Here is a 26160-nt window from a genome sequence, read left to right on the forward strand (position 1 = left end):
CCTCAGTGTTGCCTGAGTGTTGCAAAAAAGGCTTATGCCTTAACTCGCCACCAGGGAGAGCTCCTCTCCTTAGGTATCCATGGCTACTCCCAGGCAGTGGCGTATCTGGGGGGGGCAGCCGGGGCACATGCCCCGGGCGCAGCCGACGGGGGCGCAGTCGGGCCGCCTAATACGGCGGTCCGTAGTGTCTCCCCTGGCAGCTGCATTCTGCCGCCCCTCGTACTGGGAGTCAGCTGTTCTCTGTGTCGACTGTCAAGCTGACAGCCAGCACAGAGAAGCTGCAGCACGCCAGCTCCTAGTATTCAATTGCATAGCTCCCAACTGTCCCTCATTCTGTGGGACTGTCCCGGTTTTGAGCCTTTGTCCCGCTCTCCCATACAGGACGCTCTGCATCCCGCAGACAGCAGGAGAAGCAGCCGTCATGCCCCCTGGTGTTAGGCCATGCCCCTTCCGTATGCAGTACAGCTCGGAGACAGAGAGGGGGCAGGTGAGGTACGTAACTGTAGTTAGTAACAGGTACCAGTGTAAGCAGCAGTGGAGCTAATGCCTGGATAATCCTGTGTGGAATGAGTGGGGCTAAGCAGGGTGGGATGGAAACTCGTCACAGGCTTCCTCCTCTGTAACTGGCCTCGGCTGCTCAGTGCTGTGATTGTAGATGGACTATCATCAGTAGTCGATGTCACAGTCCAGTGAATGCTGGAGGAGCAGCTGCAGCTCCCTGGGAGAGGGCTAATTAATGTGGCTTGTTATTTTTCCCCACTGGCAGCCTCACCAATAATTCACATGCAATTGAGCCTCATTGGGTGCTGCAGCCTTGTAAAGCCTGACATTAAGCTAAGCCTGACACTGTCTGCTGGTTGTCATGGCGCTGGACGAGGGTAAGCGTATGTGTGATGTCAGGAGGTGTTTGCAGTGTGGATGTAGCAGAGCCGTGTGTGTACGAGGTGTATGGATCGGAACAGCGTGTGAAAGATGTATGGAGCGGAGTCATGTGTGTATGAGGTGTACGGAGCGCAGCCGCGTGTGTACAAGGTCTACGGATCAGAGCAGCGTGTGAAAGGTGTATGGAGTGGAGTCGTGCGTATACGAGGTGTATGGAGCTGAGTGTGTACGGAGCGGAGCTGAGTGTGTACGGAGCAGAGCCACGTGTGTACGGAGTGGAGCCTCTTGTGAATTCTGTTGTTGAACTCCCTCCTGTGGTCGTGAATGGTACTTCGGCGAGTTCTGTCTATGGGCTCCCTCTGGTGGCTGTGAGTGAAGCTGCTGCTTCTGAGGTTCCTTACACAGGTGACGTGGTTTATCCTTTGGTTGACTGCTCTATTTAACTCCTCTCAGATCGTTACTCCATGCCATCTGTCAATGTTTTTGCATTGGTTCAGTTCGCTCCTGGATCTCTCTGGTGACCTGCCTTCTCCTGCAGAAGCTAAGTTCCTGATAGTCATTATTTGTTCTTTGTTTTCTTGTCCAGCTGGTTTTCATGATTTTGTCTTGCTAGCTGGAAGCTCTGGGATGCAGAGTGGCCCCTCCGCACCGTGAGTCGGTGCGGAGGTCTTTTTTGCACACTCTGCGTGGTCTTTTGTAGGTTTTTGTGCTGATCGCAAAGTTACCTTTCCTATCCTCTGTCTATTTAGTAAGTCTGGCCTCCCTTTGCTGAAACCTGTTTCATTTCTGCGTTTGTGACTTTCATCTTTACTCACAGTCAATATATGTGGGGGGCTTCCTTTACCTTTGGGGAATTTCTCTGAGGCAAGGTAGGCTTTATTTTCTATCTCTAGGGCTAGATAGTTCTTAGGCTGTGACGAGGCGCCTAGGTCTGGTCAGGAGCGCTCCACGGCTATTTCTAGTGTGTGTGATAGGATTAGGGCTTACGGTCAGCAGAGCTCCCACATCCAAGAGCTCGTCCTGTATGAGGTTTAACTATCAGGTCATTCCGGGTGCTCCTAACCACCAGGTCATAACAGGAGCCGTGTGTGTACAAGGTATACGGAGTGGAGCAGAGTGTGCAATGTGTATGGAGCAGACTCGTGTGTGTGTGTGTGTGTGTGTGTGTGTGTATGAGGTGTATGGAGCGGAGCCGCATGTGTACAAGGTCTACGGATCGGAGCAGTGTGTGAAAGGTGTATGGACTGGAGTCGTGCGTGTACGAGGTGTACGGAGCAGAGCCGTGTGTGCAAGGTATACGGAGCGGAGCAGACTGTGCAATGTGTATGGAGCGGACTCGTGTGTGTGTGTGTGTGTGTGTGTGTGTGTGTGTACAAGGTGTATGGAGTGGAGCTTCGTGTGTACGGAGCAGAGTCGTGTGTGTACGAGGTGTACGGAGCGGAGTCTGTGTGTACGAGGTGTACGGAGTAGAGCCGTCTGTGTACGAGGTGTACGGAGTGGAGTCTGTGTGTACAAGGTGTACGGAGAGGAGCCGTAGGTGTACGGAGCATAGTCTGTGTGTACGGAGTGGAGTCGTGTGTGTGTGTGTGTGTGTACGAGGTGTATGGAGAGGAGCCGTGTGTGTACGAGGTGTACGGAGCAGAGTCTGTGTATACGGAGTGGAGCCGTGTGTGTACGAGGTGTATGGAGAGGAGCCGTGTGTATGAGGTGTACGGAGCGGAGTCTGTGTACAAGGTGTGTGGAGCAGAGCCGCGTGTTCAAGGTGTATGGAGCGGATTCGTGTGTGTACGAGGTGTACGGAGCGGATGCTAGCTGTGTCGGATCGGAGCAGATATTGCTCCTCACTCTGACACTGACTGGCACAGGAGACACGGAGAGGTCTTTATCAGTGGTGTATCACAGCTGCAGCGACGTGAGCAGTCAGCGGCGCAGCTGGATGACATAATTCAGCAGGTACATGGCAAAGTGTGCAAATCGCATGTGTGCTGGGGGGGAGGGGGAACTCTTGCCCCGGGTGTCAGAAATCCTAGATACACCTCTGCTCCCAGGCAGTTAGCTGCTAGTGGTAGTGAGTGACTATGGATACCTAAGTTACTGTTCAGCTGTGGATGACTCATTGTGCACAGACACACGACACATCCAAATTAGGTATATTGATGTGGTTTTTCATTGCAGTTTTGTGTGAGTTTTTATTTAGTTTTTGACTGTGTGTTTTTGTCTCTTTTTGGTATATCATGCTTTTCATAAAGCTGATTTGCTTTTTATACTTCCCAATATTTGGTTTTGACCAAATGTTATTGATAGTCATGTTTGCTGAAATGCACTAAAACATGTGGAAAATCCACAGGTAAAGGTAAAAAACACATACAATGTAAGTCTATGTGGAAAATCCGCACAGATTACTCAGAAAACCCACAAGAAAATTGACATGCTGCGGATTTGAAACATGCACTGCGGGTCAGTTTATGCTGTGTAAAATAAAAGTACAGAGGGCGTGAGACTTCAATAAGTCCACGTTCACACATTCAGTATTTGATCAGTATGTTACATCAGTATGTGTAAAGGTACCGTCACATTAAGCGACGCTGCAGCGATATCGACAACGATGTCGATCGCTGCAGCGTCGCTGTTTGGTCGCTGGAGAGCTGTCACACAGACAGCTCTCCAGCGACCAACGATCCCGAGGTCCCCAGTAACCAGGAGTTGAACAATCAGAGGAAAAGTATAATAGAAACATATGCACCACTTCTGCATTTATCACCCACTCCTGGCTTTGGCTTACACATACTGAGGTAAAAAAAAACTCGCTAAATACTTTAACTTGTGCACATGGCCTAAGAGCTGCGTTTCTGACGCAGCATCAAAAACGCACCAAAAGCTCATTGTGGGAGAGTGGCCTCAAGCACAAGAAAAACTCCTCCAATAAAGGATTGTTTCCTGAATTGGTTTATACTTGAAAAATGCATTGTTTTGGAATGCCTAAAAAAAAAATCTGTGCGTATGTAGCCTTAGATTTGATTTCTTGGACTGAAATGCCATTTAACTGGATATACACTAAATTTATGATTGAAAATAAAATAATAGTACCTTTCCTAAATTTTAACTGCTTTATGTTCATTTGCCTCATCTAAATACAATTTTTGATAGCAGTGTTGGAGGATACTATATTGTACTGCATTTAATTTCCTCTCTACAATCTTGCTGAATTTACCAATATCACTAGAATATCACTCTTGGTGGGTGGAAATGAAACATTGCTATCTACCTTTCTATCTTTAATTTTGCTATTTTATTCCTTCTTTCAAGAAATAATTACAATTTTAACTGGCACTAAAGTAGCATTTCATAGGTATTGTATTTTGCCAGCAGTTGAACACGATTGTATTGTAAATTCAATTACAATTTTAGGAATGCAAATTAAATTGACACATGCACTTAATGTGTGCATTATTGTGTTCTTGTGAAGCTCAATGATACCTGCAGTTTCACTGCTAACATGGGGGGCATAGTGAATGCTCTAATTTTTATTACCTTCTATGTAATACTACAGTATTATCAGCTGTTATCCCAAAGTCTCAAAAATGTAAATACATTTACTTTAGTTATTACCCTCAATATTTTTGTGTGTGTTTTTTCCATTTGTTTCCCTAATCAATTTTGCTTATCTTTCTTACTTACAGTGGGGAAAATAATTATTTGATACTCTGCCGATTTTGCAAGTTTTCCCACATACAAAGAATGAAGGTACACTTCAACTGTGAGAGACAGAATCTTTAAAAAAAATCCAGAAAATCACATTGTATGATTTTTACATAATTAATTTGTAATTTATTGCACGAAATAAGTATTTGATCACCTACCAACCAGCAATAATTCTGGTTCTCACAGACCTGTTAGTTTTTCTTTAAGAAGTCTTCCTGCTCTGCACTCATCTGTACTGCATCTGTTTGAACTCATTACCTTTATGAAAGGCACCTGTCCATACATTCAATCACACTCCAACCTCTCCACCATGGACAAGACCAAAGAGATGTCTAAGAACACCAGGGACAAAATTGTAGACCTACACAAGGCTGGGATGGGCTTCAGGACATTAGGCAAGCAGCTTGGTGAGAAGGCAACAACTGTTGCCACAATTATTAGAAAATGTAAGAAACACAAAATGATTGTCAATCTTCCTCGGTCTGGGGCTCCATGCAAGATCTCACCTCGTGGGGTAAGAATGATTTTGAGAAAGATCAGGAATCAACCCTGAATTACACAACAGGAACTGGTCAATGAACTGAAGAGAGCTGGGACTGCAGTCTCAAACATTACTATTAGCAACACATTACGCAGTCATGTATTGAAATAGTCCCCCTGCTCATGCCAGCACATTACCTGGCCCATTTGATACCCATTTGTTGTTTACCAATGACCATCTGGATGATCTTCAGGACGCATGGGAGAAGATTATATGGTCAGATGAGACCAAAATAGAACTTTTTGGTATTAACCTGCAAAAAACAAGCCCATCCTGTCGTCTGTTAACAGAAAACTAGAGGTTGTACATGTTAATAGTAGTTCAGAGGCATTGAAAAAGCCAACCAGTAAATTCAATGCTCTGAAAGCCAAATGGCCCCTTCTTTTGGGCCCCACACATTTCCCAAACAACACTTAACGTCAACATACAGTTGTGTGAGAAAGTGTTTGCCCCTTCCTAATTTCCTATTCTTTTGCATGTTTGTCACACTTAAATGTTTCATATCACCAAACAAATTTAAATATTAGACAAAGATAACACAAGTAATCACAAAATGCAGTTTTTAAAGGAAAGTCTTTATTATTAAGGGAAAAGGAAATCCAAACCTACCTGGCCATGTGTGATAAAGTCATTGCCCCCTAAACATAATCATACTGACCCGAAGAATAAAACTGCTTTATCAATTTTAATTTTACCAAACGCGGAATGGTATAAACGCCCTTACCCCCCCCCCCCCCAAAAAAAAAAAAAAAAAAAAAAAAGAAATTCACGAATTGCTGGTTTTTGTTCATTCTGCCTAACAAAAATTGGAATAGAAAGCGATCAAAAAATGTCATGTGCCCGAAAATGGTACCAATAAAAACGTCAATTAGTCTCACAAAAAACAAGACCGCACATGACTCTTTGGACCAAAATATGGAAAAAATTATAGCTCTCAGAATGTGGCAACGCAAAAAATATTTTTTGCAATAAAAAGTCTTTTAGTGTGTGACAGCTGCCAAACATAAAAACCGATATAAATAGTAAATCAAATCCCCCTTCATCATCTCCTTCGTTAGGGAAAATAATAAAATAAAGAAAATGTATTTATTTCCATTTTCCCATTAGGGTTATGGTTGGGGCTAAAGTTGGGGTTGGAGCTAAAGTTAGGGTTCGGGCTAAAAATAATTTTTGTGGAAAATAATAAAGATTTTTTTATTTTCACGGCTCTGCATTATAAACTTTAGTGAAACACTTGGGGGTCAAAAGTTGTCACAACACATCTAAATAAGTTCCTTGGGGGTCTAGTTTCCAATATGGGGTCAGTTGTGGGGGGTTTCTACTGTTTAGGTACATCAGGGGCTCTGCAAACGCAATGTGATGCCCGCAGACCATTCCATCAAAGTCTGCATTCCAAAATGCCTCTTCTTCCCTTCCGAGTTCTGCCAGTTTTATCACACATTTGGGGTATCAGCATACTCAGGACAAATTGCACAACTTTTGCGGTCCAATTTCTCAAGAAACCCTTGGTAAAATTCAAAATTTGGGGGCTAAAACATCATTTTTGTGGAAAAAAAAATATTTTTTAATTTTCACGGCTCTACATTATAAACTTCTGTGAAGCACTTGGTTTTTCAAAGAGCTCACCACACATGTATATAAGTTCCTTAGGGGGTCTACTTTCCAAAATGGGATCACTTTTGGGGGGTTTCCACTGTTTAGGCACATCAGGGGCTCTCCAAACGAGACATGGCGTCCTATCTCAATTCCAGCCAATTTTGCATTGAAAAGTCAAATTTTGCTCCTTCCCTTCTGAGCTCTGCCATGCGCCCAAACAGTGGTTTACCCCACATATGGGGTATCGACGTACTCTGAATAATTTGTACAACAACTTTTGGGGTCCAATTTCTCCTGTTACCCTTGGTAAAATAAAACAACTTGGATCTGATGTAAATTTTTGTGAAAAAAAGTTAAATGTTCATTTTTTTTTTAAACATTCCAAAAATTCCTGTGAAACACCTGAAGGGTTAATAAACTTCTTGAATGTGGTTTTGAGCACCTTGAGGGGTGCAGTTTTTAGAATGGTGTCACACGTGAGTATTTTCTATCATATAGACCCCTCAAAATGACTTCAAATGAGATGTGGTCCCTAAAAAAAAATGGTGGTGTAAAAATGAGAAATCGCTGATAAACTTTTAACCCTTAGAACTCCCTAACAAAAAAAGATTTTGGTTCCAAAATTATGCTGATGTAAAGTAGACATGTGGGAAATGTTACTTATTAAAGATTTTGTGTGACATCTCTGTGATTTAAGGGCATGAAAATTCAAAGTTAGAAAATTGCAACATTTGCAAAATATTTGCCAAATTTCCATTTTTTTTCACAATTAAACGCAAGTAATGTCAAGGAAATTTTACCACTATCATGAAGTACAATATGTCACGAGAAAACATTGTCAGAATCACTGGGATCTATGCAAACGTTCCAGAGTTATAACCTCATAAAGGGATAGTGGTCAGAATTGTAATAATTAGCCCGGTCATTTACATGCATACCAACCTTGGGTGGTTAATTAAGGCAAGTGAGGCCTTCAGGTCTTAGGATGTTGTTGTGGGGTCTTTTGTGACCTCTTGGATGAGTCGCTGCTCTCCTGAGGTAATTTTGATCGGCCAACCAGGATGGATCTCCACTGTTTCATGTTTTTGCCATTTGTGGTGAAATTCATTTTTGCATTATTTTTTTTTTTTTTTTAGTGTGCAAAAGTAGCAAAGCATAAAAAAGATTCAAATCTGATATTGGTATTATTGCATTGACCCAAAGGATATTTTGGTCTTTTCACTGTTACCGTATTGTGAACTGCTCAAATATAAAATAATAATAAATATAATATACTATAACTGATTTACAGGTTTTTGTTCATTCTTCATCTGAAAATTCTGAATAAAAAGAGATCAATAGTGTTATTTACCCCAAAATGGCACCGAACAAATCTTCAACTTGTCCTGAAAATAATATGAGTATGTGCACGTGATCAGTAAACATTGCGGGTTGGACGCTGCGTACTTGTGCAGCATCCAAACCACTGCGGGCAGCTAAGACAGCATATTGGATGGGATTTAAAGAAACCCGTGTAGATGGACATGCGGCGCAGCATGTCAATTTCTCTTGTGGTGATTTTAGTCTCTGAAGGAGAAATTTCACCAATAGAATGTATTGGATGCAGTGAATCCACATAGTTCAGTGAATACATGTGGATCCACCTACAGATGTGGCCAAAAGTATTGACACCCCTGCAATTCTGTCAGATAATACTCAGTTTCTTCCTGAAAATGATTGCAAACACAAATTATTTGGTATTATTATCTTCATTTAATTTGTCTTAAATGAAAAAACACAAAAAGAATTGTCCTAAAGCCAAATTGGATATAATTCCACAGCAAACATAAAAAAGGGGGTGGACAAAAGTATTGGCACTGTTCGAAAAATTATGTGATGCTTCTCTAGTTTGTGTAATTAACAGCATCTGTAACTTACCTGTGGCACCTAACAGGTGTTGGTAATAACTAAATCACACTTGCAGCCAGTTGACATGGATTAAAGTTGACACAACCTCTGTCCTGTGTCCTTGTGTGTATCACATTGAGCATGGAGAAAAGAAAGAAGACCAAAGAACTGTCTGAGGACTTGAGAAACCAAATTGTGAGGAAGCATGAGCAATCTCAAGGCTACAAGTCCATCTCCAAAGACCTGAATGTTCCTGTGTCTACCGTGCGCAGTGTCATCAAGAAGTTTAAAGCCCATGGCACTGAGGCTAACCTCCCTAGATGTGGACAGAAAAGAAAAATTGACCAGAGATTTCAACGCAAGATTGTGCGGATGTTGGATAAAGAACCTCGACTAATATCAAAACAAGTTCAAGCTGCCCTGCAGTCCGAGGGTGCAACAGTGTCCACCCGTACTATCCATCGGCGTCTGAATGAAATGGGACTGTATGGTAGGAGACCCAAGAAGATGCCACTTCTTACCCCGAGACATAAAAAAGCCAGGCTGGAGTTTGTCAAAACTTACCTGAAAAAACCTAAAATGTTTTGGAAGAATGTTCTCTGGTCAGATGAGACATAAGTAGAGCTTTTTGGGCAAAGGCATCAACATAGAGTTTACAGGAGAAAAAAAGAGGCATTCAAAGAAAAGAACACGGTCCCTACAGTCAAAAATGGTGAAGGTTCCCTGATGTTTTGGGGTTGCTTTGCTGCCTCTGGCACTGGACTGCTTGACCGTGTGCATGGCAATATGAAGTCTGAAGACTACCAACAAATTTTGCAGCATAATGTAGGGCCCAGTGTGAGAAAGCTGGGTCTCCCTCAGAGGTCATGGGTCTTCCAGCAGGACAATGACCCAAAACACACTTCAAAAAGCACTAGAAAATGGTTTGAGAGAAAGCACTGGAGACTTCTAAGGTGGCCAGCAATGAGTCCAGACCGGAATCCCATAGAACACCTGTGGAGAGATCTAAAAATGGCAGTTTGGAGAAGGTACCCTTCAAATATCAGGGACCTGGAGCAGTTTGCCAAAGAAGAATGGTCTAAAATTCCAGCAGAGCATTGTAAGAAACTCATTGATGGTTACCGGAAGCGGTTGGTCGCAGTTATTTTGGCTAAAGGTTGTGCAACCAAGTATTAGGCTGAGTGTGCCAATACTTTTGTCTGGCCCATTTTTGGAGTTTTGTGTGAAATGATCAATGTTTTGCTTCATTCTCTTTTGTGTTTTTTCATTTAAGACAAATTAAATGAAGATAATAATACCAAAGAATTTGTGATTGCAATCATTTTCAGGAAGAAACTGAGTATTATCTGACAGAATTGTAGGGGTGTCAATACTTTTGGCCACAACTGTACGTTCAATAGACAGCAGCACTTTGGACTCTGAACATGCGCTGCGTCCAAAGTGCTGACACTTCTGTATCGCGTGCACACGGCCTAAGACCTCACATGACTCTATGCCATAAAATAAAAAACGTTACAGCTCTCAATATGGTGGATTTTTTTAAAAATAAAAAAAGCATTATTACTGTGTGATAGCAGCAAAATATATAAAAAAAATCCAATATAAAACTGGTATCGCTATAATTGTACTGATCTAATGTATAAATTGGACTAATCACCTTTACCCCATGGCGAACTGAGCAAAAAATATAAACTACTGAATTGCTGGTTCTTGTTCAGTGTGTGTCAGAAAAATCTGAATAAAAAGCAATCAAAAATTGTATTTACCCCCAAATAGTACCAAACAAATCTTCAACTTGTCTTGCAAATAAGACCTAGCATGACTCCGTTTGCCAAAAAATAACAAAAGTTACAGCTCTTAGAATATAGTGGAAAAATCTGAATAAAAAGCGATCAAAAAATGTTATGTATCCCAATATGGTACCAAAACATTTTTCAACTTATCTGCAAAAAATAAGCCCTTATACAGCTCCGTTCACCAAAAAATAAAAAATAGATCTCAGATTATGGTGATGGAAAAACTATTTTTTTATTAAAAAAAAAAAAATTTAGTGTGTGATAGCAAAACATAAAAAAAATATAATTCTGGTATCCCTGTAATTGCACTTTTATAATTTGAACCACACGAAAAACGGTGTAACCAGTTATTGTGCCGCAGTTTATTTGCTCACGAAAAATGGAAAGGTTCACATATATCCAGCTCTCTTTGCAGGGTTTTTGTGTAATTTTCCAAAAACCACAATTCAAACAAAACACCTGATGGAACTACTCAATATAATGAGGTACATGTAGTCACTTTGGACTCCATCTGATCTCTATTTTGTTGCTGTCCCATCATTTTAGGCATCTTTGTAGTGTAGAGATGAGCAAACCTTTCAAGGTTCAGTTTGATTCGCCAAACGTCCAGACGTTTGACGAGCAGTTTGACAAACATATCCGAAACCCATTAAATTCAATGGGAGGTCAAACCAAAAGGTATACACAACACCTTAAGGGGAACCTGTCACCTGAATTTGGCGGGACCGGTTTTCGGTCATATGGGCGGAGTTTTCGGGTGTTTGATTCACCCTTTCCTTACCCGCTGGCTGCATGCTGGCCGCAATATTGGATTGAAGTTTATTCTATGTCCTCCGTAGTACACGCCTGCGCAAGGCAAGATTGCCCAGATTGCAAGAGAGCCCAGATACTTCATACAACAGCTCCAATTATTTTTTTTTCCCAGCCACACTCAAATGGCACAAAAATCAGTTTTATCTACTTTTGCATTCTTTTGGATGATGAGTGACATTCAGATTATTTTTGTGTCCTTAGTAGTGATGAGTCAGTGTGCTCGTTACTCGAGTTTTCCGAGCATGCTCAGGTGTTCTTTGAGTGTCTTGGGTATGCTTGTAGATTATGTTTGTGTCCCCGCAGCAGATTTGCAGCTGTTAGACAACCTGAACACATGCAGGGATTGCCTGTTAGGGAATCCCCACATGTATTCAAGCTGTCTAGCAGTCACAAATCATGCAGCTGCGAGGACTCAAATATAATCTAGGAGCATGCCCAAGACACTTCGAGTAGTAGAAGAAAAAATACCGCACACTCGTAACTGGTATGATGCAAAAAGGTATATGCCAGATTTATTCACGAAAACAAGTCAACAATTGCCACTGTGATAATTCGTAGATAGAAACCCGACGTTTTGACCCTCCCGGGTCTTATTTATGGGGTTACTTAACTCTTTGATACACAGACATAGGAGTGGCAGTGATAGAAGGCAAGACAATGGTCCTTTTAAGGCATAACCTTATAGTGGGTCCAATAATTGCTCCTGTGGTATAGGTAGAGCGGTGACGTCACCGCTGTGCTCTGCTTTCCGGCGGCGCTGACACAGTGCAGAGAAGCACAGCGCCGGGGGACAGACACCGGAATGTAAGTCTGTAGTGTTTGTTCTTTTTTACATTTACCCTGGTTACCAGGGGACTTCACATAGTTGGTCGCTGGAGAGCTGTCCGTGTGACAGCTCTCCAGCGACCACACAGCGACGCTACAGCGATCAGGATCGTTGTCTAGATCGCTGCAGCGTCACTAAATGTGACGGTATCTTTAGTGGTAGATAAGCGAGTACCATCCTTCTTAACATCAACATCTAGAGAGAGAAAATGTAATTAGTTGATGGTATGCATTCAGATATGTTAAAACTGATGAGTCATGATGACATCTCCTACCGGGAACCAGTTCAAAGGAAGGAAGCTGTCATCCACATATCTGTGCCAGAATTTAATGAATTTTACAGTCATACTTTTTTGGACATAATTGAACTCAGTTGATTACATAAATACATTAGTTACATTTGGTTCCACATAGGACAACATTAAAGTCCTCTTTATCTGTAAAAATAATTCACTGGCAGTGATAATTAAAATTGAAAATTTGCAACATCCCGCAAAGTTTTTTTTCCAGTTAAGTTGAAAGTCTTTTTCACATGTAACAGTATTCATGTTGTTTACTTCTTGAAAGATTTGTGTGGGAAAGCTTATGTTAGCCAAACCACACAGACATACAAGGTACAGATAAATGAACTTAAATCAGCAATCTGCTCGAAAATAAAATAAAAGCGAAAAATACTAGAGAGAAAAGAAAAGTTTGGAAGAAAGGAAGCAGATGTAAGTAAATGGTAAATGTGGTGAAACAGCATTTGCTAGGCACTTATATGTAGCTAACCAAAGGGTCTAACCCTGAAATGGCTTACTTTGGAAGGGGTTAATGGTTCAGGTGAAGAAACAATAAAGAAAAGATTTCTTCAATATTAGGCCTTCCAGAACTTTACTCTTGGTACTTTTCGTCCAGTGAGTTTAATTGCATCATGTAATTGTTTTTTGTCAAGCATGCAACATTGATAGACCTGTTCCAAATATACTGCTTCTGTATAGTTTGTAATGCATGTGGTAGTGGAACCACTGTGCCGTGAACCCAGGAGAGCCTGGAGGGGCATGACTAGGTGAATACCTGACTCTTCGCTAGAGCTCCTGAAGGTGTATTTAGACCTGGCTCTAGATGGACTCCAGGTGCTACTCCAGGACAGACCTCGGCTATATGGCAGCTGACCCCCAAAGGGGTAGAACGTTGGAAAGGCCAAGAATGGGTGGACATGGCAGGAACAGGCACACATGGCTGATATACCAGAAGGCATGGCAAGTCCAGGAAGACACAGCTGGTACAGGTAGGTGCTGCCAGGAACAGACAGGTAGAGGTGGGTACAATACAAGCAGGAATAGGCAGGAATGGCCAGGTTTAAGTCTCTGGGTGTTAATGACAGGTATATTTCTTTAAGTGTGGAAAGTGGGGTGTCCTGAGCGGGATGACAGTTCTTGACAGAGAATGAAAGAAGGTTGTGGTCAGAAAGCGGAAGAGAGGAGTTGGTAAAATCATACACTGAGCAGAGCCAGGAGAAGACCTGGTCCAGGGAGTTTCCGTCTTCATGCGTACGAGAGTTAGTAAGCTGTGAGAGGCCGAATGAGGAGTTTAGAGATAAAAGGTGAGTGACAGATAGAGAAAGGGGAAAACCAATGGGGATGTTAAAGTCTCCCATGATGAGGGTGGGGATGTCACAGGAGAGAAAGTGTGGAAGCCAGGTGGCAAAGTGAGGACTGACAGGAGAAGGGACCCAGAGGATGATACAAAACCGCCACTCGCATAGAGAAGGAGATGTAGAGTCTGACAGCGTGTACCTCAAAAGAAGGGAAAATAAGTGAGGGTACTTGGGGATAACCTGAAAGGTACATTTGGTTTATAGAAGCAAACCAATGCCTCCTCCTGGTCTGTTGTCCGATCTTGGGGTATGACAGAAATGTAGTCCACCATATGGGAGAGCAGCAGCAATGGTGTCTATCTGGAGGATGAAGGTTTCAGTAAGAGCCAGAAGTTTAAGAGAATAAGAAAGGAAGAAGTCATGGATGAAGGAGAGTTTATAGCACACTGAGTAAGAATTCCAAAGGACACAGTTAAAAGAGATAGATGGCATGCAAGGAATATTAATGAGATTTGAAGGGTTTTTGAGTGTAGTAGGTGAGGGGTTTGACTTACTGTAACATGAAGGGCTGGTGTAAGGAGAGATATCAACTGCAACTAGGAAAAGGAGGATAGAAAGAGTGAGCAGGTGGTTAAGTGATTTGTGAGAGCGTCTCTTGTGTTGGATGGTGGGACAGAATGGGTCTGTGCAGTTTAGCATTGAGAAAAGAGTGTGAATGCTGTACATGGGAGACAGAGGGACTAATAAAGATGGTGTGTAAAGAGTTAGTGCAAGAACGGTGGATGTGTGTGAATGCAGCAGCCAGGATATAAAGTATACAAATGCATGTGGTGCATATTTGATGCAAACCAAAATCCTGAACAGAACACTGAAGGAGTAGTCAGAAAGATAGGAGGAAAACCAGGAGAGAGCAGTGTCCTTAATGCCAAGTGACTGGAGCCTAGAGAGTAAGAGAGGGTGGTCAACAGTGTCGAAAGCTGCAGAAAGATCGAGAAGAATGAGCAGAGAGTGGTCACCGTTACATTTTGCTGTCAGAAGGTCGTTGGTCACTTTGATGAGTGCAGTTTCTGTCGAGTGTAGGGGGCGGAAGCTGGACTGTGAAGGGTCTAGGAGGGAGTGAATGGAGAGGTAACGGGTAAGGCGGGAGTAGACTAGGCGCTCCAAGAGTTTAGAGATGAAGGGGAGATTGGAGACCGGTCTGTAGTTGTTTGTGCAGGATGGGTCGAGGGTGGGTTTCTTTAGTAACGGAGTAATGATAGTGTTTGAAGGAGGAGGGGAAATGCCAGAGGAGAGGGAGAGATTAAAGATTGTAGTTAGGTGAGTAGTGACGACTGGAGAGAGACTGGAGGAGATGAGAGGGAATGAGGTCGGTAGAGCATGTAGTCGGATGAGAAGAAGAGAGGAGCCTGGAGACTTCTTCTGTGATGGGATCAAATGTGGAGAGTGAGCCAGGGGAGATGCAGGGATGGATGGGAGTCACTGAACTTGGTGTCCGGGAGCAGATTTCCTGACGGATACTGTCTATTTTCCCTATAAAGTGGGAGGCCAGGTCATCAGCGCAAATGTCTGTGATAGGAGCTTGAGCTTTTGGCCTGAGGAGGGAGTGAAAGGTGTCGAAAAGTTTCTTAGGGTTGTTGGATAGTGAGGAGATCAGAGTGGTGAAGTAGGTCTGTTTGGCAATGTGAAGGGCAGAGTTATAGGTTTTTAACATAAATTTAAAGTGTATGAAGTCTTCTGGTGTGCGAGTTTTCCTCCATAAGCGTTCAGCACTCCTAGAGCATCGCTGGAGAAATTGGGTTTGTGATGTGAGCCAGGGCTGTTTTACTCTGTGTTTGGAGGTTCTGAGGGCAAGGGGAGCTACTTGGTCTACGGTGCTTCTAAGAGTGTCATTGTAGTGATGTACCGCCAGATCAGGACAGGAAAAAGAGGAGATTTGGGACAGTGATGAGTGTAAGGAGTCTGAAAGTGTATGAGGGTTAATGGCTTGTAGATTTCTGACTGAATGGTAGGTAGAAGGGTGCTGGGGTGAGCGAGGATTTGTGAGCATGAAGTAGAGAATGTTGTGGTCAGAGAAGGGAAGCGGTGAGTTATTTAGGTAGGAGATTGAACACAGCCGGACAAAGACCAGGTCAAGGGTGTTACCGTCCTTGTGTGTCTCAGAGGTTGAGAGCTGTGAGAGGCCGAGCGAAGTGGTTAGTGATAGAAGCTGGGATGCAGATATAGAAGTGGGGTTGTTTATGGGGATGTTGAAGTCTCCCAGGATAAGGGTTGAGAGTTCTGAGGACATGAAGTGCGGCAGCCAGGCAGAGAAATTGTCCAGGAAGTGGGTGGGTGAGCCTGGGGCTGGTATATGACCGCAACTCTGAGGGAGAGGGGACGGAAGAGCCTGATGGTGTTGACCTCAAAAGAAGGGAATGAGAGTGATGGAACTGTGGGTATGACCTGGAAGGTGCATTGTGGGGAGAGGAGTATGCCAACTCCACCCCCAGGTCTGTTTGTGGGTCTCGAGGAATGGGAGAATTGAAGGCCACCATGGGTAATGGCAGCAGGGGAGGGTGTCAGAATTCTGGATCCAGGTTTCAGTGAGGGCCAATAGATTTAGAGAGTTGTTCAGAAAGTAGTTGTGCAGGAAAGGAAGCTTGTTACATACAGACCGTGGATTCCAAAGGGCACAATTAAAAGAGAGATGAGGGAGTGCAAGTAATATTAATAAGGTTAGAATGGTTTTGATGTGAGGTAGGGTAGCGGTTGAGGTTGGGGGAGATGTCTCCTGAAATCAGTAGGAGTAGGAAGATATAAAGCAAGAAGTTTTTGGAATTGTAAGAAGTTTTTTGTGCAGTGTGTTTTGGCAAGATGGACTGAGGTTTTTCAGGAAGGTGAGAAGTGCATTGGAGCTGTACATGGGAGAGGGAAGGAGTGAGGAGCTGATGTATATGAGTTGTGATGGAGGGGCGATTGGGCGGTGGATATTGATTGCAAGGGAGCATAGGAGTATAGGAATAAAGCACATGGATAGAAGGGAGAACAGAGTGTGGGTTACCTGACTCCTGCCCTGACTAACTGCCATGGAATAACTGCGATAACTTGATGCTTAGCTAATGCGAAGCTTTGCTGAATGCGTGCGACCCCACACTTGCGTGCACCTCTAAGAATGAATCTAAATTTATAGGCCCCCAGTGTAGGGAGAGGACAGCAGGGTTATGGGAGCCAGTTAGTTATAAATTAGGGACAGCTGCTCAACACATCCTGGTGTGGATAGATGATCAAAGATGCAATCCTGATAACATCTCTATACTAACACCTCTTCTGTGATAAGCATCTACAGAGACCCCCCTGGAGCTGCAACAGAGAGTTCTGATAACCATGTAGCTGATGAATTCTAGCACAGGATTTGAATGACATGAAATTACCATTCAGGGTGTTAGCTGACAGAAAATCATTGCAAGATACAGAGCATTCAGGATCCAGGGAGAGCTGGGGACATTCACTGCATACCATTCAGGGTGCTAACTGACAGAAAATCATTGCAAGATACAGAGCATTGAGGATCCAGGGAGAGCTGGGGATATTCACTGCATACCATTCAGGGTGCTAGCTGACAGAAAATCATTGCAAGATACAGAGCATTCAGGATCCAGAGAGAGCTGGGGATATTCACTGCATACCATTCAGGGTGCTAGCCGACAGAAAACCATTGCAAGATACAAAGCATTCAGGATCCAGGGAGAGCTGGGGATATTCATTGCATACCAATCAGGGTGCTAGCTGGCAGAAAATCATTGTAAGATACAGAGCATTCAGGATCCAGGGAGAGCTGGGGATTGTTGTGAATTCTGTGGCAGAGCTCCCTCCTGTGGTCACAAGTGGTACTTCGGCTGATTCTCTCTGTGAGCTTCCATTGGTGGAGGAAAGTGGTACTGCGGCTTCTGAGTTTCCTTCCTCAGGTGATGTGGTGAAGTCGTTAGGTGCTGCTCTATTTAACTCCACCTAGTGCTTTGATCCTGGCCTCCAGTCAATGTTCTAGTATTGGACCTGTTTTCCTCCTGGATCGTTCCTGTGGCCTGCTGCTCTGCATAGCTAAGTTCTGCTTTGCTATTTTGTTTGCTGTTTTTTTCTGTCCAGCTTGTCTATTTGTTTTTTCCTGCTTGCTGGTAGCTCTGGGACGCAGAGGGTGTACCTCCGTGCCGTTAGTTCGGTACGGAGGGTCTTTTTGCCCCCTTTGCGTGGTTTTTGTAGGGTTTTGTGTTGACCGCAAAGTTACCTTTCCTATCCTCGCTCTGTTCAGAAAGTCGGGCCTCACTTTGCTAAATCTATTTCATCTCTACGTTTGTCTTTTCATCTTAACTCACAGTCATTATATGTGGGGGCTGCCTTTTCCTTTGGGGTATTTCTCTGAGGCAAGGTAGGCTTATTTTCTATCTTCAGGCTAGCTAGTTTCTCAGGCTGTGCCGAGTTGCATAGGGAGCGTTAGGCGCAATCCACGGCTGCCTCTAGTGTGGTTGGAGAGGATTAGGGATTGCGGTCAGCAGAGTTCCCACGTCTCAGAGCTCGTTCAATGTTTTTGGGTTATTGTCAGGTCACTGTATGTGCTCTGACCTCTATGTCCATTGTGGTACTGAATTACCTTATCATAACAGTACTGGAGGCCCAAAGTACTAATGATTCTCAATAGAGGGAAAAAAGAAGTTCTGAGACCATTTTTTTTCTCTGCACTGTGTTTTGCCTTTTTTTTCCCCCTAGACATTTGGGTGGTTCAGGACACAGGTGTAGCGATGGACATTAAAGGTCTGTCTTCATGTGTGGATCAGTTCGCGGCAAGAGTACAAAATATTCAAGACTTTGTGGTTCAGAATTCTATGTTAGAACCGAGAATTCCTATTCCTGATTTGTTTTTTGGAGATAGAACTAAATTTCTGAGTTTCAAAAATAATTGTAAACTATTTCTAGCTTTGAAACCTCGCTCCTCTGGTGACCCAGTTCAACAAGTTAGGATCATTATTTCTTTTTTACGTGGCGATCCTCAGGACTGGGCATTTTCTCTTGCGTCAGGAGATCCTGCATTAAGTAATATCGATGCGTTTTTCCTGGCTCTCGGATTGCTGTACGATGAACCTAATTCAGTGGATCAGGCAGAGAAAAATTTGCTGGCTCTGTGTCAGGGTCAGGATGAGATAGAGGTATATTGTCAGAAATTTAGAAAGTGGTCCGTACTCACTCAATGGAATGAAGGTGCGCTCGCAGCTATTTTCAGAAAGGGTCTCTCTGAAGCCCTTAAGGATGTCATGGTGGGATTTCCTATGCCTGCTGGTCTGAATGAGTCTATGTCTTTGGCCATTCAGATCGGTCGACGCTTGCGTGAGCGTAAATCTGTGCACCATTTGGCGGTATTACCTGAGCTTAAACCTGAGCCTATGCAGTGCGATAGGACTTTGACCAGAGTTGAACGGCAAGAACACAGACGTCTGAATGGGCTGTGTTTCTACTGTGGTGATTCCACTCATGCTATCTCTGATTGTCCTAAGCGCACTAAGCGGTTCGCTAGGTCTGCCACCATTGGTACGGTACAGTCAAAATTTCTTCTGTCCGTTACCTTGATCTGCTCTTTGTCATCGTATTCTGTCATGGCATTTGTGGATTCAGGCACTGCCCTGAATTTGATGGACTTGGAGTATGCTAGGCGATGTGGGTTTTTCTTGGAGCCCTTGCAGTGTCCTATTCCATTGAGAGGAATTGATGCTACGCCTTTGGCCAAGAATAAGCCTCAGTACTGGACCCAGCTGACCATGTGCATGGCTCCTGCACATCAGGAGGTTATTCGCTTTCTGGTGTTGCATAATCTGCATGATGTGGTCGTGTTGGGGTTGCCATGGCTACAAGTCCATAATCCAGCATTAGATTGGAAATCCATGTCTGTGTCCAGCTGGGGTTGTCAGGGGGTACATGGTGATGTCCCATTTCTGACTATTTCGTCATCCACCCCTTCTGAGGTTCCAGAGTTCTTGTCTGATTACCGGGATGTATTTGATGAGCCCAAGTCCGATACCCTACCTCCGCATAGGGATTGTGATTGTGCTATCGATTTGATTCCTGGTAGTAAATTCCCAAAAGGTCGACTGTTTAATTTATCTGTGCCACTATGCGGAGTTATGTGAAGGAGTCCTTGGAGAAGGGGCATATTCGCCCGTCATCGTCGCCATTAGGAGCAGGGTTCTTTTTTGTAGCCAAGAAGGATGGTTCGCTGAGACCTTGTATAGATTACAGCCTTCTAAATAAGATCACGGTTAAATTTCAGTGCCCCTTGCCGTTGATATCTGATTTGTTTGCTCGGATTAAGGGGGCTAGGTGGTTCACCAAGATAGATCTTCGTGGTGCGTATAATCTTGTGTGTATTAAGCGAGGCGATGAATGGAAAACTGCATTTAATACGCCCGAGGGCCATTTTGAGTATCTAGTAATGCCATTCGGACTTGCCAATGCTCCATCAGTGTTTCAGTCCTTTATGCATGACATCTTCCGAGAGTACCTGGATAAATTCCTGATTGTGTACTTGGATGACATTTTGATCTTCTCGGATGATTGGGAGTCTCATGTGAAGCAGGTCAGAACGGTGTTTTAGGTCCTGCGTGCTAATTCTTTGTTTGTGAAGGGATCAAAGTGTCTCTTTGGTGTTCAGAAGGTTTCATTTTTGGGGTTCATCTTTTCCCCTTCTACTATCAAGATGGACCCTGTTAAGGTCCAAGCCATCCATGATTGGACTCAGCCGACATCTCTGAAAAGTCTGCAAAAGTTCCTGGGCTTTGCTAATTTTTATCATCGCTTCATCTGCAATTTTTCTAGTATTGCTAAACCATTGACCGATTTGACCAAGAAGGGTGCTGATGTGGTCAATTGGTCTTCTGCTGCTGTGGAAGCTTTTCAAGAGTTGAAGCGTCGTTTTTCTTCTGCCCCTGTGTTGTGTCAACCAGATGTTTCGCTTCCATTCCAGGTTGAGGTTGATGCTTCTGAGATTGGAGCAGGGGCTGTTTTGTCGCAGAGAAGTTCTGATTGCTCGGTGATGAAACCATGCGCCTTCTTTTCCAGGAAGTTTTCGCCTGCTGAGCGAAATTATGATGTGGGCAATCGAGAGTTGCTGGCCATGAAGTGGGCATTCGAGGAGTGGCGTCATTGGCTTGAAGGAGCTAAGCATCGCGTGGTGGTCTTGACTGATCATAAGAACTTGACTTATCTCGAGTCTGCCAAGCGGTTGAATCCTAGACAGGCTCGTTGGTCGCTATTTTTTGCCCGTTTTGACTTTGTGATTTCGTACCTTCCGGGCTCTAAAAATGTGAAGGCGGATGCTCTGTCTAGGAGTTTTGTGCCCGACTCTCCAGGTTTATCTGAGCCGGCGGGTAGCCTCAAAGAGGGAGTAATTGTGTCTGCCATCTCCCCTGATTTGCGGCGGGTGCTGCAAAAATTTCAGGCTAATAAACCTGATCGTTGCCCAGCGGAGAAACTGTTTGTCCCTGATAGGTGGACGAATAAAGTTATCTCTGAGGTTCATTGTTCGGTGTTGGCTGGTCATCCTGGAATCTTTGGTACCAGAGAGTTAGTGGCTAGATCCTTTTGGTGGCCATCTCTGTCGTGGGATGTGCGTTCTTTTGTGCAGTCCTGTGGGATTTGTGCTCGGGCTAAGCCCTGCTGTTCTCGTGCCAGTGGGTTGCTTTTGCCCTTGCCGGTCCCGAAGAGGCCTTGAACACATATCTCTATGGATTTTATTTCAGATCTTCCCGTCTCTCAAAAGATGTCAGTCATTTGGGTGGTCTGTGATCGCTTCTCTAAGATGGTCCATTTGGTACCCTTGTCTAAATTACCTTCCTCCTCTGATTTGGTGCCATTGTTCTTCCAGCATGTGGTTCGTTTACATGGCATTCCAGAGAATATCGTTTCTGACAGAGGTTCCCAGTTTGTTTCAAGGTTTTGGCGAGCCTTTTGTGGTAGGATGGGCATTGACTTGTCTTTTTCCTCGGCTTTCCATCAGACTAATGGCCAGACCGAACGAACCAATCAGACCTTGGAAACATATCTGAGATGCTTTGTTTCTGCTGATCTGGATGACTGGGTGTCCTTTTTGCCTTTGGCTGAGTTCGCCCTTAATAATCGGGTCAGCTCGGCTACCTTGGTTTCGCCGTTTTTCTGCAACTCTGGGTTCCATCCTCGTTTCTCTTCAGGGCAGGTTGAGTCTTCGGACTGTCCTGGTGTGGATACTGTGGTGGACAGGTTGCAGCAGATTTGGACTCATGTAGTGGACAATTTGACCTTGTCCCAGGAGAAGGTTCAACGTTTCGCTAATCGCAGACGCTGTGTGGTTCCCCGACTTCGTGTTGTGGATTTGATTTGGTTATCTTCTCGTCATATTCCTATGAAGGTTTCCTCTCCTAAGTTTAAACCTCGTTTCATTGGTCCGTATAGGATTTCTGAGGTTCTTAATCCTGTGTCTTTTTGTCTGACCCTTCCAGATTCTTTTTCCATACATAACGTATTCCATAGGTCATTGTTGCGGAGATACGTGGCACCTATGGTTCCATCTGTTGATCCTCCTGCCCCGGTTTTGGTGGAGGGGGAGTTGGAGTATATTGTGGAGAAGATTTTGGATTCTCGTGTTTCAAGACGGAAACTCCAGTATCTGGTTAAATGGAAGGGTTATGCTCAGGAAGATAATTCCTGGGTCTTTGCCTCTGAAGTCCATGCTCCCGATCTTGTTCGTGCCTTTCATATGGCTCATCCTGGTCGTCCTGGGGGCTCTGGTGAGGGTTCAGTGACCCCTCCTAAAGGGGGGTACTGTTGTGAATTCTGTGGCAGAGCTCCCTCCTGTGGTCACAAGTGGTACTTCGGCTGATTCTCTCTGTGAGCTTTCGTTGGTGGAGGAAAGTGGTACTGCGGCATCTGAGTTTCCTTCCTCAGGTGATGTGGTGAAGTCGTTAGGTGCTGCTCTATTTAACTCCACCTAGTGCTTTGATCCTGGCCTCCAGTCAATGTTCTAGTATTGGACCTGTTTTCCTCCTGGATCGTTCCTGTGGCCTGCTGCTCCGCATAGTTAAGTTCTGCTTTGCTATTTTGTTTGCTGTTTTTTTCTGTCCAGCTTGTCTATTTGTTTTTTCCTGCTTGCTGGTAGCTCTGGGACGCAGAGGGTGTACCTCCGTGCCGTTAGTTCGGTACGGAGGGTCTTTTTGCCCCCTTTGCGTGGTTTTTGTAGGGTTTTGTGTTGACCGCAAAGTTACCTTTCCTATCCTCGCTCTGTTCAGAAAGTCGGGCCTCACTTTGCTAAATCTATTTCATCTCTACGTTTGTCTTTTCATCTTAACTCACAGTCATTATATGTGGGGGCTGCCTTTTCCTTTGGGGTATTTCTCTGAGGCAAGGTAGGCTTATTTTCTATCTTCAGGCTAGCTAGTTTCTCAGGCTGTGCCGAGTTGCATAGGGAGCGTTAGGCGCAATCCACGGCTGCCTCTAGTGTGGTTGGAGAGGATTAGGGATTGCGGTCAGCAGAGTTCCCACATCTCAGAGCTCGTTCAATGTTTTTGGGTTATTGTCAGGTCACTGTATGTGCTCTGACCTCTATGTCCATTGTGGTACTGAATTACCTTATCATAACAGGGGATATTCACTGCATACCAATCAGGGTGCTAGCTGACAGAAAATCATTGCAAGATACAGAGCATTCAGGATCCAGGGAGAGCTGGGGATATTCACTGTATACCATTCAGGGTGCTAGCTGACAGAAAATCATTTCAAGATACAGAGTATTCAGGATCCAGGGAGAGCTGGGGATATTCACTGCATACCTGTGTGAAGAGAGGAGAGGAGGAGATGGATATTACGTCTTTGCCATGGAATAACTGCGATAACTTGATGCTTAGCTAATGCGATGCTTTGCTGAATGCGTGCGACCCCACACTATTGACTTTTTTAAAAAACGTTTTACTACATACTTTACTATTTACAATAAATAAGGTAACATATAAAAAATTAATAGAAAGATTGTTAAAAAAAAGCCATAAAGGAAAAACCCCAATTGTTAAAATTTATTTACTGAATATAATCCTCAATATTGTTGTTAGAATTATCCCAAATAAAAAATAGATCGTCTATAAATCTCTTATAAAAAATGATGTTTTTGCATACGTCGATGCTACCTTTGAGCCCATTGCGGTGCCTTTGATCTGATGGTAAAATACATTTTCAAAAGTAAAAAAATTATTATTCAATATAAAATCAATACCTTTCAGAATAAAGTCCTTCTGTGCCTCAGATAATCTATTGTCAAATTTTAGAAAATGATCAAAACAAATCAAACCGATATTATGTGGAATGTTAGAGTAAAGTGATGTTACATCCTTACATCCATGGTAACAAAAATATAACAAGGTTTTCATGGTATTTCATTAAGAAGCCATAATAAATGCGTGGAATCCCGAAGATGACTCTTAAGATTAAAAACATGGGGTAACATGATTCTGTCTACATAGTGTGCCAAATTAGATGTTAGTGAGTTGATGCCAGCAATAATGGGTCTGCCTGGTGGATTATGCAAATATTTGTGCACTTTGGGAAGGTGGCAGAAGAATGGAATACTGTGTTTTTTTATGCACAGAAAGTTTTTTCTTTATTATTAAAAATACTAGAAACCACTTCTTCAGTAATGAGATTGTTGTATGCCTGGATTGAATGAAAATAAATGTCATATGAACTTTTTATATAATAATTTGTATCAGAAACAATTCTTAATGCCTCATTGACATAGTCATATCTATTTTGGATTAGTATGCCCCCTCCTTTATCCGCTGATCTAATGATTATTGAATTATTCATAGGTAGAGCTTTCATTGATTGCCTTTCTTGTGGATTTAAATTCATTTTCTTTTGGGTAAACCCCTCCTTAGATGTGCTTCTCGGGTCACGAACAATACGCTCAAATTGTTTCAATACAAGGTCGCTGAAAACATTGAGATGGCGACTTTTGTCCTCAACAGGATGAAATTTAGACTTAGTAGATACATTCAGGTGAAAAAGATCATGTGTTTCCTCAGTATTTTCTGTATTAATTAATAAAAAAAATGTCTTTTAGGGGTTAATTTCCTTATGAAATTTTGTAAATATAAAAATAAATCAAAATCCTTAGGTTTGTTGGAGGGACAGAAGGACAATCCTTTAGAGAGGAGTGATTCCTCACTTTCAGAGAGAGTTTATAGTCAGATAGATTAAAAATATTAGAGGTTAATTCATTGGCAATAGAGGGGGTTAAGGTGCTATTTTTCCTCTCTTTTTTTCTCCCTCCCCTAGTTCCTCTGTAGTGCTTTTTCTTTTTACGGTTTTGGGTACAAAAAATTGGTTCAGTTGGGAGTTTTTTATTACCCGGGGTAAAAAAGGAACCGTACCGGATTTTGTGGCATTTGAATTATCCAGTACAATAGTATTATTGGAAAGGGTTGATATAGTAGAGGTCTCAAGATTGTCAGGACCTATTGAAATAGTGGTTTGCGAAGGTACCAACATGCTTGGAGTGGTATCATGAATGGATAAATCTAGAAGTGAGATGGGAAAGGAATTGGACAGATCAGAATTAATGTTGCCTCCTTGTGCAAGTAGTAGATACTAAATATATCATGTGTTAGTGACTTTTATTTTTCCTAGATTAAAAGATTTTTGAGGGTAAAAACTAGGATTTTCCAGAGTGTCTTTACGTCTTTGAACAACTAAAATTGATTTTCTTTACACTACACTATCAGTGCTTGACTGACAGCTAGCCTATTCCCTTTGGTGGTATCTTATGGGTTTTGGTGCATGGCAGACATTTTTTCAGGCCCCTGGTTGGCATAACAAGCCATCATGCCCACGGTCAGACTGTGGAGTGCTGGTGGGCTGATAGAGGATCACTTTCTCTAAGTCTAGCTGCTCACTCTTGATAGTGGCACATGGGAGTTTAAACTACTAATATCGGTGAGAAAGCAAGTTCTTGAAGTTACAGCGGAAGCCTGTATGTGTGTGTGTTATAGTTGTGCTCAGAGGCATATCTAGGGGAGGAAGATCCTGGGCGCAGGCAGCAGGAGGTCACTGTCAGGCCACCTAATGTGGCAGTCCAATGTGTCTCTCCTGGTGGCTGCATTTTGCCACCCACCAGACTTGAAGTCAGCCATTTTCGGATCCGGCTGTCAGTTTGACAGCTTGAAGGTGCAGAGTGCCGACTCCCAGTGAACAATTGTACTTGCATCTTGTAGATGCAAGTGCAATTTGAGCTGACCGCTGTGTCAGAGCATCATTGGCAGCGTGATCAGGTCATGTGATCACGCTGCTGACATCACTCCCCAGCTCTGCAAAGGCGTGCATTGGTGGTAAATGTTCCAGTGGAGCTGAAAACCGGAAGATTCAGAATATGTGTTGGTATTTAGGATGGGTATATTTAATGTGTGGGGGGAGATTTATAGTGGAGGGGTAGTGGGACATTTGAGGACACAGTTTGGGGAGCAAGGAACGGACCGGGGCAAGCACAATATGGGGAAATT

The sequence above is a fragment of the Ranitomeya imitator genome, chromosome 3 (assembly GCF_032444005.1).
Source record: "Ranitomeya imitator isolate aRanImi1 chromosome 3, aRanImi1.pri, whole genome shotgun sequence".
NCBI classification, from domain to species: Eukaryota; Metazoa; Chordata; class Amphibia; order Anura; family Dendrobatidae; genus Ranitomeya; species Ranitomeya imitator.